Source organism: Bos taurus, chromosome 14 (genome assembly GCF_002263795.3).
Source record: "Bos taurus isolate L1 Dominette 01449 registration number 42190680 breed Hereford chromosome 14, ARS-UCD2.0, whole genome shotgun sequence".
Classification (NCBI taxonomy): Eukaryota; Metazoa; Chordata; class Mammalia; order Artiodactyla; family Bovidae; genus Bos; species Bos taurus.
The window spans coordinates 78,024,337-78,038,636 of record NC_037341.1 but is presented as its reverse complement, the minus strand read 5'-3'; the positions used below and the strand labels follow the sequence as shown (position 1 = coordinate 78,038,636).

At 43.9% G+C, this 14,300-nt stretch overlaps 1 protein-coding gene across 8 annotated transcripts in view; it reads left to right on the top strand.

Moving 5' to 3' along the window:
* RALYL (RALY RNA binding protein like) overlaps positions 1 to 14,300 on the top strand; it is an 829,513-nt gene that overhangs the window by 458,369 nt on the left and 356,844 nt on the right.

Sequence of the window (14,300 nt, the reverse complement as noted above, 5' to 3'; positions counted from 1 at the left end):
ATATGTAACCTTAAGTTCAAAGAGTATGATTTTATACATTTATATATTGCAAAATGATTATATGACCTCACATAATTATCATTTCTTCTTTGTGATGAAAATGTTTACGGTTGACTCTCTTAGCAACTTGTAAGTATAAAATACAGCATTATTAATTATATTCTTCACACTATCCGTTAGATCTCAAGAATTTATTTATCTTGTAACTGAAAGTTTGTACCCTCTGGCCAGCAAGGCCCCATTTCCCCCAGCTCGTGGCAACCACAACCGCTCTACTGTTACCATGAGCTTTGCTTTCTAAAATTCCGCATACAAGGGGCATCATACAGCGTTTGTCTTTCTCTGTCTGACCTATTTCACGTAGCATGATGTTCTTGAGGTTCATCAGTGCTGTTGCAAACTGAGGAGTCCCTCATTTTTCATTTCATATATATGTGCCGTATTTTCATATGCCAATTTCATATTTTTGTATATGCCAGTATGGCATATATATAGGCCATATTTGCTTTGTCCACATATCCATTCGTGGGCATGAGGTTATTTTCCACATCTTGACTACTGTGTCTGATGTTGCAAGAAACATGGATAACGAATATCTCTTCCATGTCGTGATTTCATTTCTTCTGGATATATAACTGGAAATGGGTTTGCTGGATCATAAGTTACTTCCCTTTCTTAACATCCTAGAGAACTCCTTACTTTTTCCATAACGGCTGTGCCACTTACATTCTCACCAACAGTTCACAGAGGTTCTCTTTCACCACATTCTTACCAGCACCCACTGTCTCTCGTCTTTTTGACTACAGTTATTCCAACAGGTGTGAGGTGATATCTCACTATGGTTTTCGGTTGCATTTCTCGGATGACTAAAGATGAGCATTTTTTCATATACTTGTTGGCCTTTTCTGTGTCTTCCTTGGAAAACAAAAGTCTAGCTCCTCTAATATTGATTGGGTTGTTCCTGTTTTTGCTATTGAGTTCTATGTGTTCTTTATATATTTTGCATATGAACCCTTTATCAGATATAGGATTTTCACATGTAGTCTCCCATTCTGTTGGTTGCTTTTTCATTTTGTTGATTATTTTATTGTGCAAAAGCGTTTTGGTGTGACACAGTTCCACTTAAGAACTTTTGCTTTTGTTCTTGTGTTTTTGGTGTCATCTCCAAAAATTAACAATCTCCTAAGACTATTGTTAAGGAGCTTTCTCCCTGTCTCTTCTTCAAAGGGTTTTATGGTTTCAAGTCTAATGTTTAAGACTTTAATACATTTTGAGTTACTTTCGTGAGTAGTGTAAAAAGGGGGCCCAATTTCATTCTTCTGTATTATGTGATTATCCAATGTTCTGAACACCATATGCTATAGGGATTTCCAAATTTTCCCATATGTTTGCGAAGTATTAAGCCATTATTTCTTTAAATAAGCTTTCTGCCTCCTTCCCCAACTCTTCTCCTGCTGGGAACTCCAATAATTTGCAAATTGATTCTTTTGAAGGTATCCCCTAGATCATATAGACTTTCTTCACTGTCTTTAATTCTTTTCTTTTTTCTCCTCTGTGTGACTTAAAAGGGCCATGTCTTCTAATCCACAAGTCTTTTTCTTCTGTTCTTTTCATATGCTGACGCTCTCTATTTTATTTTTTTACTTCATTCATTGTATTCTTCCGCTCCAGAATTTCTTGATGATTTTCTTATAATTTCCATCTCTGCTAGCATTCTCATTGTGTTCATGGATCACTTTTCTAATCTCATTAAATTGCTTTTCAGTGTCGTCTTGTTGCTCAATGGGTTTCCTTAAAAAACTATTATCTTGAATTCTTTGTCAGGGGGATCATAAGTCTCCGTGTGTTTGGGATAGGTTACTAAAAAATTAGTGTGACTTTTTTTTTTTTTGCTGATGTCATAGTTTCTTGATTTTGTTATGGTCTTTGAAGTTTTGCACCGCTGTCTTTCTCATGAGGTCCTCACTGCCTGTGGAGAGACAGGCCTTCTCACAGCCGGCTGACGGCTGCCTGAGGCTCTCTGACCTCCTGTGGTGCTCCCTCTGTGGTCTTGCTCTTCTTGTGGCAGAGTTCCTAAGCTGGCGTGTCTTTTCTCATCCTGACGTGTTCCAGGCTGGGTGAGAGCAGCCATCCTTTCGTTTCTCTGAAAGGTGGCACTAAAGCGCCAGGGTGCTCACTAGCCACGTGCCAAGCTCTCTCCTGTCCCCACTGTGGGGAGTGTCCGGGGAGCTCGCCCCTGGTTGGGGGTGGGTGCCCGTGAGCCGCGTGCCCGCGGGGGCGCCCCCGGCGGGCTGTGGGCTCTGCAGCCCAGGTGTCCCCGGGGCACCCAGGTGGGCCCCCTGGCGGAGTCTGCGGCTCAGTCAGCGGCTTCCCCGCCCCTTCAGGCCCTCTGAGGGCTCTGCCTGCCTCTCCCCAGCCTTCCGGGCGCAGGCCCGCGGCTCCTGACCCCGCACTCGGGAGGAGGCGGGCGGGAACAGCCGCGGGGGCAGCGTCTCCCGCGGCCGCGGGGGTGGAAGCCGGCCCCCGCCGCCTCGGGACAGACCGAGGGCTGAGCCTGGTCCTCAGCCGGCCGCCTGAGCAGTGCGGGGCGAGGGCAGCGCGCTGCGGGCACAGCCAAGCTGCTCCCCTTACCCTCCCCAGTGCACCTAAGCTGCCTTTGGGGGCCCAGTGGGCACTGGAACTCCTCTGCAAACGGGGACTTCGGCGGAGGCGCTCTGGGCCGTGGTGATGGGCGGACACGCTGAGCCTCCAGATGCAGCCCGGAGGGGCCCCGTAGGCAGCCAGCACCGGGGTTTGTGTGCTCAGCACCTGGGCTGTGAGACTCATCCTGGGCCCCTGGGCAGTTGCTGTATCTCACAGCCTAGCCCAGACACTTTGCGGACGGACGCCTAAATGTCGCTGTTGTTGGGGCAGGCCGGGGCGGGAGACAAAAACGACGGATGTTGGATCGGCCCGAAGCTGATGTCACTCCGTGCCCCTTTCTTCCCAATATCCTCACCACAGACGCTCTCCGTGAGTTCATCCACCCCCGGCTGTCTGCCGAGTAGCCATGCGCCCTCGCCGTTAAAGCACCCTGCTCCAGACATCATATGCATCAGACTCTCCAGTCCGGATCCTAGACCTCTCACCTGCACTCCAGACCAACACACATCCCGAAGCACTTTAAGCTCAAACCACTCAACACCTGCCTCTCATCTTCACACACAAACGTTGTGTTATCGTCTCAGTTGTCCAAGTCGGGAGCCTAAGTCCTTTTAGATTTCTCTGCATTCTCTTTTCTAGTCACGCACCAACCTCTGTCCGTTTGTGATAAGCCATGAATCTAGGCGGGCCAGCCTTAGAGCTGCTCACGTAGCCTACACTCTCGCAGCATTCAGCACCTGAATTCCTGCAGCAGGCTCTTGATAGATCTCCCTGAATTAAGCCTGTCCTGACTTCAATCAGTTCCCCTGCGTTTTCTCCCAAACGATTTTCTGTACTGAAACAGGCATTGGTTCCATGCGTTCACTAAGATCCTTCCAGGATTTTCCAGAGCTTTTAGGACTTAGTTGCATGCTTCCAGCATGGCGCTTCCTGACCTTTGCGTGGTTATGTGACCTGTTCTCTAGCTGTCCTGCCCCTGTACTCACGTCCGTTTATCCACTAAAGAAGCAGTTATTGAGCACGTGATGTGTGTGAGAACCAGGCTAACTGCTGGAGTTGAAGACTTCTCCTGACCTCCACTGTGCTTATTGTTGAGTAAGGGAAGCAGACAGTTTTAAAAGTCAACGACAGGAGATCAACTTGTGATGAGTAAAATAAAATAGATTTCTATCATTGAAAACAATGACGGGGACAATAGTTTATAATGGATGATCTGAAAAGGTCACACTGAAATACAGCCTTGAAGTTAAGACTTAAAGGATGAGAAGGACTCAGCTACATGAAGTGTTGAAAGTAATGATATCCTAAGCATGAGGATCAGGAATTATTAAATGTGTCAAAAAGGTAGAGGCTGGAAAATTGTCAGAAGGCCTATGATGGAGAAGAATAAGCAGTGAGAAAGATATTAAAATTATGTCTCAGTTCAGTTCAGTCCATCAGTCGTATCCCATTCTTTTTTGTGACCCCATGAATCACAGCAGGCCAGGCCTCCCTGTCCATCAGCAACTCCTGGAGTTCATCCAAACCCATGTCCATTGAGTCGGTGATGCCATCCAACCATCTCATCCTTTGTAGTCCCCTTCTCCTCCCACCTTCAATCTTTCTCAGCATCAGAGTCTTTTCAAATAAGTCAACTCTTCGCATGAGGTGGCCAAAGTATTGGAGTTTCAGTTTCAACATCAGTCCTTCCAATGAAAACCCAGGACTGATCTCCTTTAGAATGGACTGATTGGATGTCCTTGTAGTCCAAGGGACTCTCAAGAGTCTTCTCCAACACCACAGTTCAAAAGCATCAGTTCTTTGGCACTCAGCTTTCTTCACAGTCCAACTTTCACATCCATACATGACCACTGGAAAAACCATAGCCTTGACTACACAGACCTTTGTTGACAAAGTAATGTCTCTGCTTTTCAATATACTATCCAGGTTAACTAACTAACTAGGTTGGTCAAGGTTAAAGCGTCTGCCTCTAATGCGGGAGACCTGGGTTCTATCCCTGGGTCAGGAAGATCCCCTGGAGAAGGAAATGGCAACCCACTCCAGTATTCTTGCCTGGAGAATCCCATGGACGGAGGAGCCTGGTGGGCTACAGTCCATGGGGTCTCAAAGAGTCGGACACGACTGAACAACTTAACTAACTAACTAGGTAGGCCATAACTTTCCTTCCAAGGAGTAAGCGTCTTTTAATTTCATGGCTGCAATCACCATCTGCAGTGATTTTGGAGCCCCCAAAAATAAAATCTGACACTGTTTCCACTGTTTCCCCATCTATTTCCCATGAAGTGATGGGACCAGATACCATGATCTTTGTTTTCTGAATGTTGAGCTTTAAGCCAACTTTTTCACTCTCCTCTTTCACTTTCATCAAGAGGCTTTTTAGTTGTTCTTCACTTTTTGCCATAAGGGTGGTGTCATCTGCATATCTGAGGTTATTGATATTCCTCCCCGCAATCTTGATTCCAGCTTGTGCTTATTCCAGCCCAGCATTTCTCATGATGTATTCTGCATAGAAGTTAATAAGCAGGGTGACAATATACAACCCTGACATACTCCTTTTCCTATTTGGAACCAGTCTGTTGTTCCATGTCCAGTTGTAACTGTTGCTTCCTGACTTGCATACAGGTTTCTCAAGAGGCAGGTCAGGTGTTCTGGTATTCCCATCTCTTTCAGAATTTTCCACAGTTTATTGTGATCCACACAGTCAAAGGCTTTGGCATAGTCAATAAAGCAGAAATAGATGTTTTTTCTGGAGCTCTCTTGCTTTTTCCATGATCCAGTGGATGTTGGCAATTTGATCTCTGGTTCCTCTGCCTTTTCTAAAACCAGCTTGAACATCTGGAACTTTATGCTTCACATATTGCTGAAGCCTGGCTTGGAGAATTTTGAGCATTCCTTTACTAGCGCGTGAGATGAGTGCAATTGTGCGGTAGTTTGAGCATTCTTTGGCATTGCCTTTCTTTGGGATTGGAATGAAAACTGATCTTTTCCATTGCTGTGGCCACTGCTGAGTTTCCCAAATTTGCTGGCATATTGAGTGTAGCACTTTCACAGCATCATCTTTCAGGATTTGAAATAGCTCAACTGGAATTCCATCATCTCCACTAGCTTTGTTTGTAGTGATGCTTTCTAAGGCCCAGTTGACTTCACATTCCAGGATGTCTGGCTCTAGGTGAGTGACCATACCATCGTGATTATCTGGGTCATGAAGATCTTTTTTGTACAGTTCTTCTGTGTATTCTTGCCACCTCTTCTTAATATCTTCTGCTTCTGTTAGGTCCATACCATTTCTGTCCTTTATTGAGCCCTTCTTTGCATGAAATATTCCCTTGGTATCTCTAATTTTCTTGAAGAGATCTATAGTCTTTCCCATTCTGTTGTTTTCCTCTATTTCTTTGCATTGATCACTGAGGAAGGCTTTCTTATCTCTCCTTGCTATTCTTTGGAACTCTGCATTCAGATACTTATATCTTTCCTTTTCTCCTTTGCTTTTCACTTCTCTTCTTTTCACAGCTATTTGTAAGGCCTCCCCAGACAGCCATGTTGCTTTTTTGCATTTCTTTTCCATGGGGATGGTCTTGATCCCTGTCTCCTGTACAATGTCATGAACCTCAGTCCAGAGTTCATCAGGCACTCTAGCTATCAGAACTAGTCCCTTAAATCTATTTCTCACTTCCACTGTATAATCATAAGGGATTTGATTTAAGTTCATACCTGAATGGTCTAGTGGTTTTCCCTACTGTCTTCAATTTAAGTCTGAATTTGGCAATAAGGAGTTCATGATCTGAGCCACAGTCAGCTCCCAGTCTTGTTTTTGCTGACTGTATAGAGCTTCTCCATCTTTGGCTGCAAAGAATATAATCAATCTGATTTTGGTGTTGACCATCTGGTGATGTTCATGTGTAGAGTCTTCTCTTGTGTTTTTGGAAGAGGGTGTTTGCTATGACCAGTGCATTCTTTTGGCAAAACTCTACTAGCCTTTGCCCTGCTTCATTCTGTATTCCAAGGCCAAATTTGCCTGTTACCCCGCCGCCCCTGACCTCCCGTGTGGAGTTGCTCCTCTCGCCTGCCTCCCCTGACCTCAGGCGTGGGGTGGCTCCTCTTGGCCATGCTTCTACGAGGTCTGTCGCATCCAGTCAATCTAATCACACGGACCACAGCCTTGTCTAACTCAATGAAACTAAGCCATGCCCTCTGGGGCCACCCAAGACAGGCGGGTCATGGTGGAGAGGTCTGACAGAATGTGGTCCACTGGAGAAGGGAATGGCAAACCACCTCAATATTCTTGCCTTGAGAACCCCATGAACAGTATGAAAAGGCAAAATGATAGGATACTGAAAGAGGAACTCCCAAGGTCGGTAGGTGCCCAATATGCTACTGGAGATCAGTGGAGAAATAACTCTAGAAAGAATGAAGGGATGGAGCCAAAACAAAAAACTATGTCTAATCTCCCTCCAAAATGACATTCTCTCTAGTATCTCTTCTTTATGCGTGCTTTTATAATTGCAATGACATTATTGTTCTTGTTACTATTATTTTAATTAGTACTACCTAAAAGACTTCCTTCTTTTACCTTTGTCAGGTTCAATTCTGGTCTTTTTTTTTTTTTTTCAAATTCCTCTAGGGAACAAGAGTTAGGTATCCCTTTCTATCTTCTCATTTACACTGTGAATAACTCTGATAGTAATGATCACATTCCAGTATAATTACATCCTTGTTTCTCCCCTTAGACTAAACTCTTTATAGGCTTATGCTGGGATTTATTCATCTTTAAATCAACAGTAGCTAGCAGAGAACCTAGTGTATAATTAGAACCTAATGAATGCTTATTGGATAAAGGAATGCATGAATAAAGAATTGTACCATTGTAGTATTGCTACCGTGTGGTATCTGAGAAAATATTTTAAGAATCAGGAAAAAGAGAAGAGGGGAAGAAAGAAAGGACTCTGAATTAGGTTTGAAATTTCACTGGGCTTCACAGAACAAGATGCAGAGAGGGTTATCATTCTCTCCACTCTAGAGCAAAAGAACAGAGGAGAAAGAGGCCAGGTACCTCCCCCAATTTGGTACCTGAGTAAGTAAAAGGGCTCGGATGAGACCCTAACCTGGCTGGCTGAAAAGCAAGTGCTACCCTTAAAAGTAACACTTTCTGTAACAAACACGGACATTTGCACCGTAGGCTGCAGGTATGTCCCTGTGGTTTTGGTTTGATTAAATCTAGTATCTGTGTAGCTCAGCGTCAGTCGGTTTACTCAAGTCTGCTAAAATAACACTTCTTGAGAAGTGCTTTCCCAGAGTCTCGTTTAAGAGAAATCTCACTATTCTTGCTCTAGACTTCTTTCTCAGTTTTTTTTTTTTTTTCTTTCCTTCCTATTTTGTAAATAGCACTCGTCCCTATCTGGCATTTTCTACTCATTGGCCTACTTTTTATGAGAGCAGGGCCTGTATGGACCAGCAACTTGAGTGAGAAAGCTAAAGCCTAGCTTTTCCTTCTCAACAAGTTTTCTCAGACCAATTCGAAATAAGATGAATATTTTTCTCTTTTAAAATCAGGGCCCTTTACTGAAGAGCATGGCTTTAGACTAATCTATTCAAACCTCTAATGATAAATTATAAATTTCCATGTCTTACTCACTGGAAATATTTTATTTTGGCTGCCTGTAAGCTGTGAGCATTGGGAAAATATTCTAAATAACATGGGGCTTATCGTCTGTCAACACAGGATCTTCGTTTGGCTTCCTTTTTGTTGATCTTAACTTTCATCTTCAACCTCTGCTGCCTACACAAGGGGGCACATGCTAACCCATGGAATAAGGTGGGTCTGAGTGCCCTCCACGTCCACGTGAAATTGATGAGAAATACACCGAGGACCGTCTGCACTCCGAGGGCCAAAAGCATCATCGCGTTTCCCTGCTTGTGCCAGCGGGGCTCACTGCGGTTCTCGGCAATAATTCCCACACTCTTAATTTGAATAATTTATGCAAGGCATTTAGACTATTTCCACAAATATATTGAACATACAGGAAGAACAGCCACACATTCTTTAAGACGTTTATTATTTCTGAAATTGTGGGACATTTTGATAGGGTTGTTTTCTTATTCCTTACCTTAACCTCAGATCAATTTGAAATTCATCGACGTGTCTCATCTGGGATTCGCTACCGAGAGAAGTGCACTGCCAGGCTTCCTGCTCCCTTTCAGGGGATGAAGAATGCTCTGTAGCTTTTAGTTGTTACGTGTGACGGATGAAGGCGACCAGGGAATGCAACAGATGTGCAGGCAGGAAGGCTGTCTTTGAAAAGCCCCTTGGTGCCACCTTGTGGTAAAGACGTGGTGTTTTTCAACTATTTTCACATACTGGTTTCCTCACTCTATTTGTACACACATTATCTCCCTAAAATCCTTTCATTATCCCTGAAAATGGCAACCCACTCTAGTGTTCTTGCCTGGAGAATCCCAGGGACAGCGGAGCCTGGTGGGCTGCCGTCTATGGGGTCGCACCGAGTCGGACACGACTGAAGCGACTTAGCATAGCATACCTTCCTAAAATCCTTTCATTATCCCTGAAAAGGTGATTTAAGAAAAAAAAATTATAAAGTAAATCAAAGAAGTGTCAGAGATTGATTTGGAAAGCATTTAACTTTTCAGCCAAAGTATTTTTCTTTATGTTTTTTTTTTTCTTTAATGTGAAATGAGGAGAAAGTCTTAACTCACAAGCTTCATTTAAGCATTTAAAAAAAGAAAAAAAAGACCATTATCTTTCTTTTTTGTTTTTATTATCTTTCAACTAAATCAATATGTCTCATTTGCGTTTCCCTGTTAGTGCGCAATATAAAGCAGGGATATATTTGCGCTCCAATTAAAAGAGCATCAATCCTGTGACTGTTTACGGAGATTAAAATGGCTTACTAGAGCCTCAGCACTGCTGTAAGCAGTCCGCCAGAACTGACATTCAGCCTTTTGCCGGCCTTTCGCAGTAAGCGCCGTCACCCCAGCCTTCACTGTCGTGTCCGCGGTCTCCAAGCCTGTGTGGGCCGACAGCCCAGAGCCCCGTCTCCACCGCCCGCGGGGGACCCACTGCTCATCCCCACCAGTCTCCAACCTCCGCGGAGGCTCTCAGCTGCGGGCAGGGCTCCCAGCCTGCAGGCTCGGCCCTGTCCGGTTGCTCAGGGGCGGGGGGTCCCTGTCAGCAGCCGCAGCGGCCTCCAGTGCGTGGGAGCCGTTCCTAGCCCTAGACTCTGCGGTGCTTGGAACGAACCCTGCAGATGCTCAGGCCCCCTGGAGGTCCATCATGCTTTCTCCCTGTGCTGTGGGTCCAGCCAGCATGAGCTCCTGCCGCAGTATCCGAACACATCCCTTACTCCGGAGTGAAGAACACTACCCTGAATACTGACCTTCTGTAAGTGATGGGACTGTGATATTGAGCCTGGGGCCTGTTGAGGGCGGTCTTCCTATTGAAACGCCATCCCTGCCAGGTCAGACCTACCAGGGACCAGGGGCAAATGAATTTGTCTGCAGGTGAGGTGGTGCTAGTGGTGAAGAATCTGCCTGCCAGGGCAAGAGACAAGACAGGCAGATTTCCATCCCTGGGTTCGGAAGATCCCCTGGAAGAGGACATGGCAACCCACTCCAGTGTTCTTGCCTGGAGACTCCCATGGACAGAGGAGCCTGGGGGGCTGCAGTCCGTGGGGTCACAAAGAGTCAAACACAACTGAAGTGACTTAGCAGGCACTCATGCTCTTACGCACAAGCTCGTTCAAGCGTGCCTCGCACTGGCGTCCATTCCCGTGGCCCTAACTCCCTCCCAGCTCTGCCCCAGCGTGTTCTCTTATCAAGAGCACAGGCTTCCGCGATGCTCTCTGACGCCTGACTCCCCCACTTGCTCCGGGTGCGTCCCTGTTCCTGGGACGCCCCTGCACCCTCACACACACAGCAAACACCTTCCTTTTTAAAAAAAGCACTGCTGACATCCTTCGTTTTTCATGAAGTTTTCTCTAGTAGACCTGAAGGACAGAATTGAGCTGTTTCTTCAGTCATTGATAGAATATATATCATTGTCAGCAAATTATCTGTCTCTCCATTGTTTGAGCAGGAACAGGCTGAAAGCACTCGTGACCTTGCTCTGCATTTAGTGGGTGGTTGCACTTGTGTCTGAAATCTTGGGACTGAGAAAGACTGAAGGCATATTTTATGTTATTTTACTTAAAAGCGCAAGAACATAGCTCTAGAGCCAAATATCATTCTGTGTATACAGAAAATAGCGTGGCGTCCTGAATCACTTCATTGAATATTATTTACTTTGATGCTCCTTTAAAGATAGCTGTGTATTTTAAGTGTTTCTATACAGAAGCGGAGGATCTTTCCCCTGCACGCACATAACTCAGATGTGACAGGTGTAGGCTTCCAAATGTTTATCCAACCTGATTTTGCTGTTCTAGGGACCTTTATTCATGGCCCTGGGGATTTTCATAGTTAATAGACGTTGTCTTGTGATAATGGATTTCTTTTTTTTTTTTTTGCAAGAGGAGTATAAAATGTCTAGTCATTAAAGAGTAATATGCTATAAATAAACATGCTTAAGGTCATTCTATGGAGCAAAAAGCTCTGTGGTACACAGGTAAGACACAGAGTCATAGAATTGAGTTCTAATTCTGCTCCTGCATGAATGACTTCTCAGCATTCCATTTCAGTGAAAAATGTCAATGTTCACTGAGAAAGTAATGCTGTCCTTCTAGAAGTGGTATATTTGTGTATGTGGTTGGGTGTGTGTGTGTGTGTGCATGTGTTGTGAATCAAGATGATAAATGTAAGTTGTTGTATAGGTGATTGCTAGACTTTAGTTGTTCCATAATGTTTAATTTTTTTAATTTTAATAAAATTAAAACAGCATTTCTCTCTCTCGCTTTTTGTTGCTTCCCGTCCCTTCTTGTTTTCTTCTGCTTGTCTTTCCTTCCCTCTCCTTCCTCCTGAAAAAGCAGTAGAAGGTGAAAAAGAAGCGATTTGTATTAGTTTTTACTGGTCGATTGCTTCATTCCCTGTGACCCTCTCCGGCCAAAGTATAGATAGAATTTGCAGCCATTCAATACTAAATTTAGAAACATTTATAAAAGTAATCTTGGTTGGAGAGACATTAAATATGAATTCAGACCCTAAAATGGATTTTAAATTGCAGGAATACATCTCATGTTCCAGGTTAGAGAAAATTAACAAAGTTTGACTCAGCAAATAATCACTCAGCAGTGGAGGAAGGACCCTGGCAGGTTAGCAAGCCTGGGTGTGGTGCTGGGTGGGTCACGGGCTGAGTGGGCCATCCGACCACGTTTCTCTTGTTTCTGAAACATAAGATGGGGTGTGAGCTTTTCGCTCTGCCTCTCTGATACAGTTACCGTTAGAGTAAACTGAGGCAAACACAGGGCTTTAGAAACCATTTAGTGCTCTAACAATATGATTATTTATGGAAGTGTTGAGAAGAGTATGATTAAGAATATAGTTATTCTCAATATAATTATCTTCTCAATGTATATATTTTCTTTCCTTTTTCCCTAACACATACAACTTTGAAACCTTCATATGATGCTATTTTATAATTAACATGAAATCTATCCCTGCTCCTAAAATTTCATTTACCAGAGAGTATGAACATATGTTTATTTTCAAGGTTTTTTTAATAAAAAACAAAATCCATTTTACATCAAAAAGAAATAGGCCTCCTAAGACTGTTTAATTCCTATTTAAATACACACTTTGCTAATGACTATATGACTAAGTAATTACCTCATTAAAAACCATAAAAGTAATTTATGCTGAAAGGTTGAAACTTTGGTGATAGACCAGTTTTAAGGAAATATAATTTATATACAGGTGGCTCAAATGGTAAAGAATTCGCTTGCAATGTGGGAGACCTGGGTCGGATGCCTGGGTTGAGAAGATCCCCTGGAGGAGGAAATGACAGCCCATTCCAGAATTCTTGCCGGGAGAATCTCTTGGACAGAGGAGCCTGGTGGGCTACAGTCTAGAGGGTCACAGGGTCAGACACCACTGAAGTGGCTCAGCACAGCGCAGCACGTTACATAATTTATTTGGAATTTTTCTCATATATTTATAAACTTACTCAACTATTTATATCACCATGAAGTCATGGATATGCATATATAAATACATATATATATATATACACATACATATATCACACATACATATATCACATATACATGTATCATATATACATATATCACATATACATGTATCACACATACATATATCACATATACATATATCACATATACATGTACACACAAATATGGGGCTTCCCAGGTGGTGCTAGTGGTAAAGAATCCTCCTGCTACTGCCGGCGACATAAAAAACACAAGTTGATCCTGGGTTGGGAAAATTCCCCTGGAGGACAGTACAGCAACCCACTCCAGGATTCTTGCCTGGAGATTCCTTTGAACAGAGGAGCCTGGAGGGCTATAGTCCATAGGGTCGCAAAGAGTCAGACACGACTGAAACGACTTAGCACACACACATGTATGCATATACATAACTGTATAGTTATAGCTACAGTTCAGTGGTTGGATGGCATCACCAACTCAATGGACGTGAGTTTGAGTAAGCTCAGGGAGTTGGTGACGGACAGGGAAGCCTGGCGTGCTGCGGTCCATGGGGTCGCAAAGAGTCAGACACGACTGAGCAACTGAATTGAACAGTACCTTTTTGCTCACGCTGCTCCAGCTTTGACCATTTGGAGCGCTTTCGGTTGGGCCCTGTGCTTTCTGACATAGCCTCTTCAGTGTTTGAGTGTGTGTGCTGCAGGACTTTCTTACTCTCTGATGCTACAGGATATTCCAGGCTCGTGTTGTCTACCCTCCGTCCCAGTCCCAGAATCAGCCATTCTCCAGGGAGCTCATGATTTTGCTCAGTGGAGAAGGACTTTAGAAACTAAGATCCCAGCACTGGGTGTATTGCTGCTCCTGGCATGCTGTTTCTCTCAGGCATTCAGATCTCAACGTCCACATCCACAGTGTTATTTTACCATGGTTTATCTTACCTTGAAAAAATCTAGAAGTGGTGTTCTATGACTAGGCCATTGGGTGCTTTTTGTAAGTATCTTATTCAGTAGGGTTTTCCAGTAAGTGACTCATGGGTTAATGCATAGAGAAGGTCATTAACATCCTAGAAGTTATTATATATATCAAAGAGGTAAGGTAATTATTTTTATAAAAATTAGCAGTGATATACTGCTAATATTTTCTATTTTGCTAACGCTTTTTCTTCAAAGGGTGACAATATCCCAGTTTTCCTGGGCCTGAGGGAGTTCCCAGGATGCAGTACCTTGATTTTTAAAACCAGGAGAGTTTTAGCAAGCACTGTCTATGCCCCCCCCTTATCCAGAGCTCCTATAACCATGACCATTGGGTGTTAGGCATAGACTCAGGTAGAGATGAAGAGGTCTCTCTGTTTATGTGTTCATGTATGTGTGTGTGTGTGTGTGTGTGTGTAAACACTCACAAGCACATATGAAAGTTGGGATTTTACCTGGCTATTTTCATCACATTATCCCTTGCTTAATGCCTGACTCACAGTCGTGTTAGCTGTTAAGTCATGTCCAACTCTTTTGTGACCCCATGGACTGTATCCCACCAGGCTCCTCTGTCCACGGC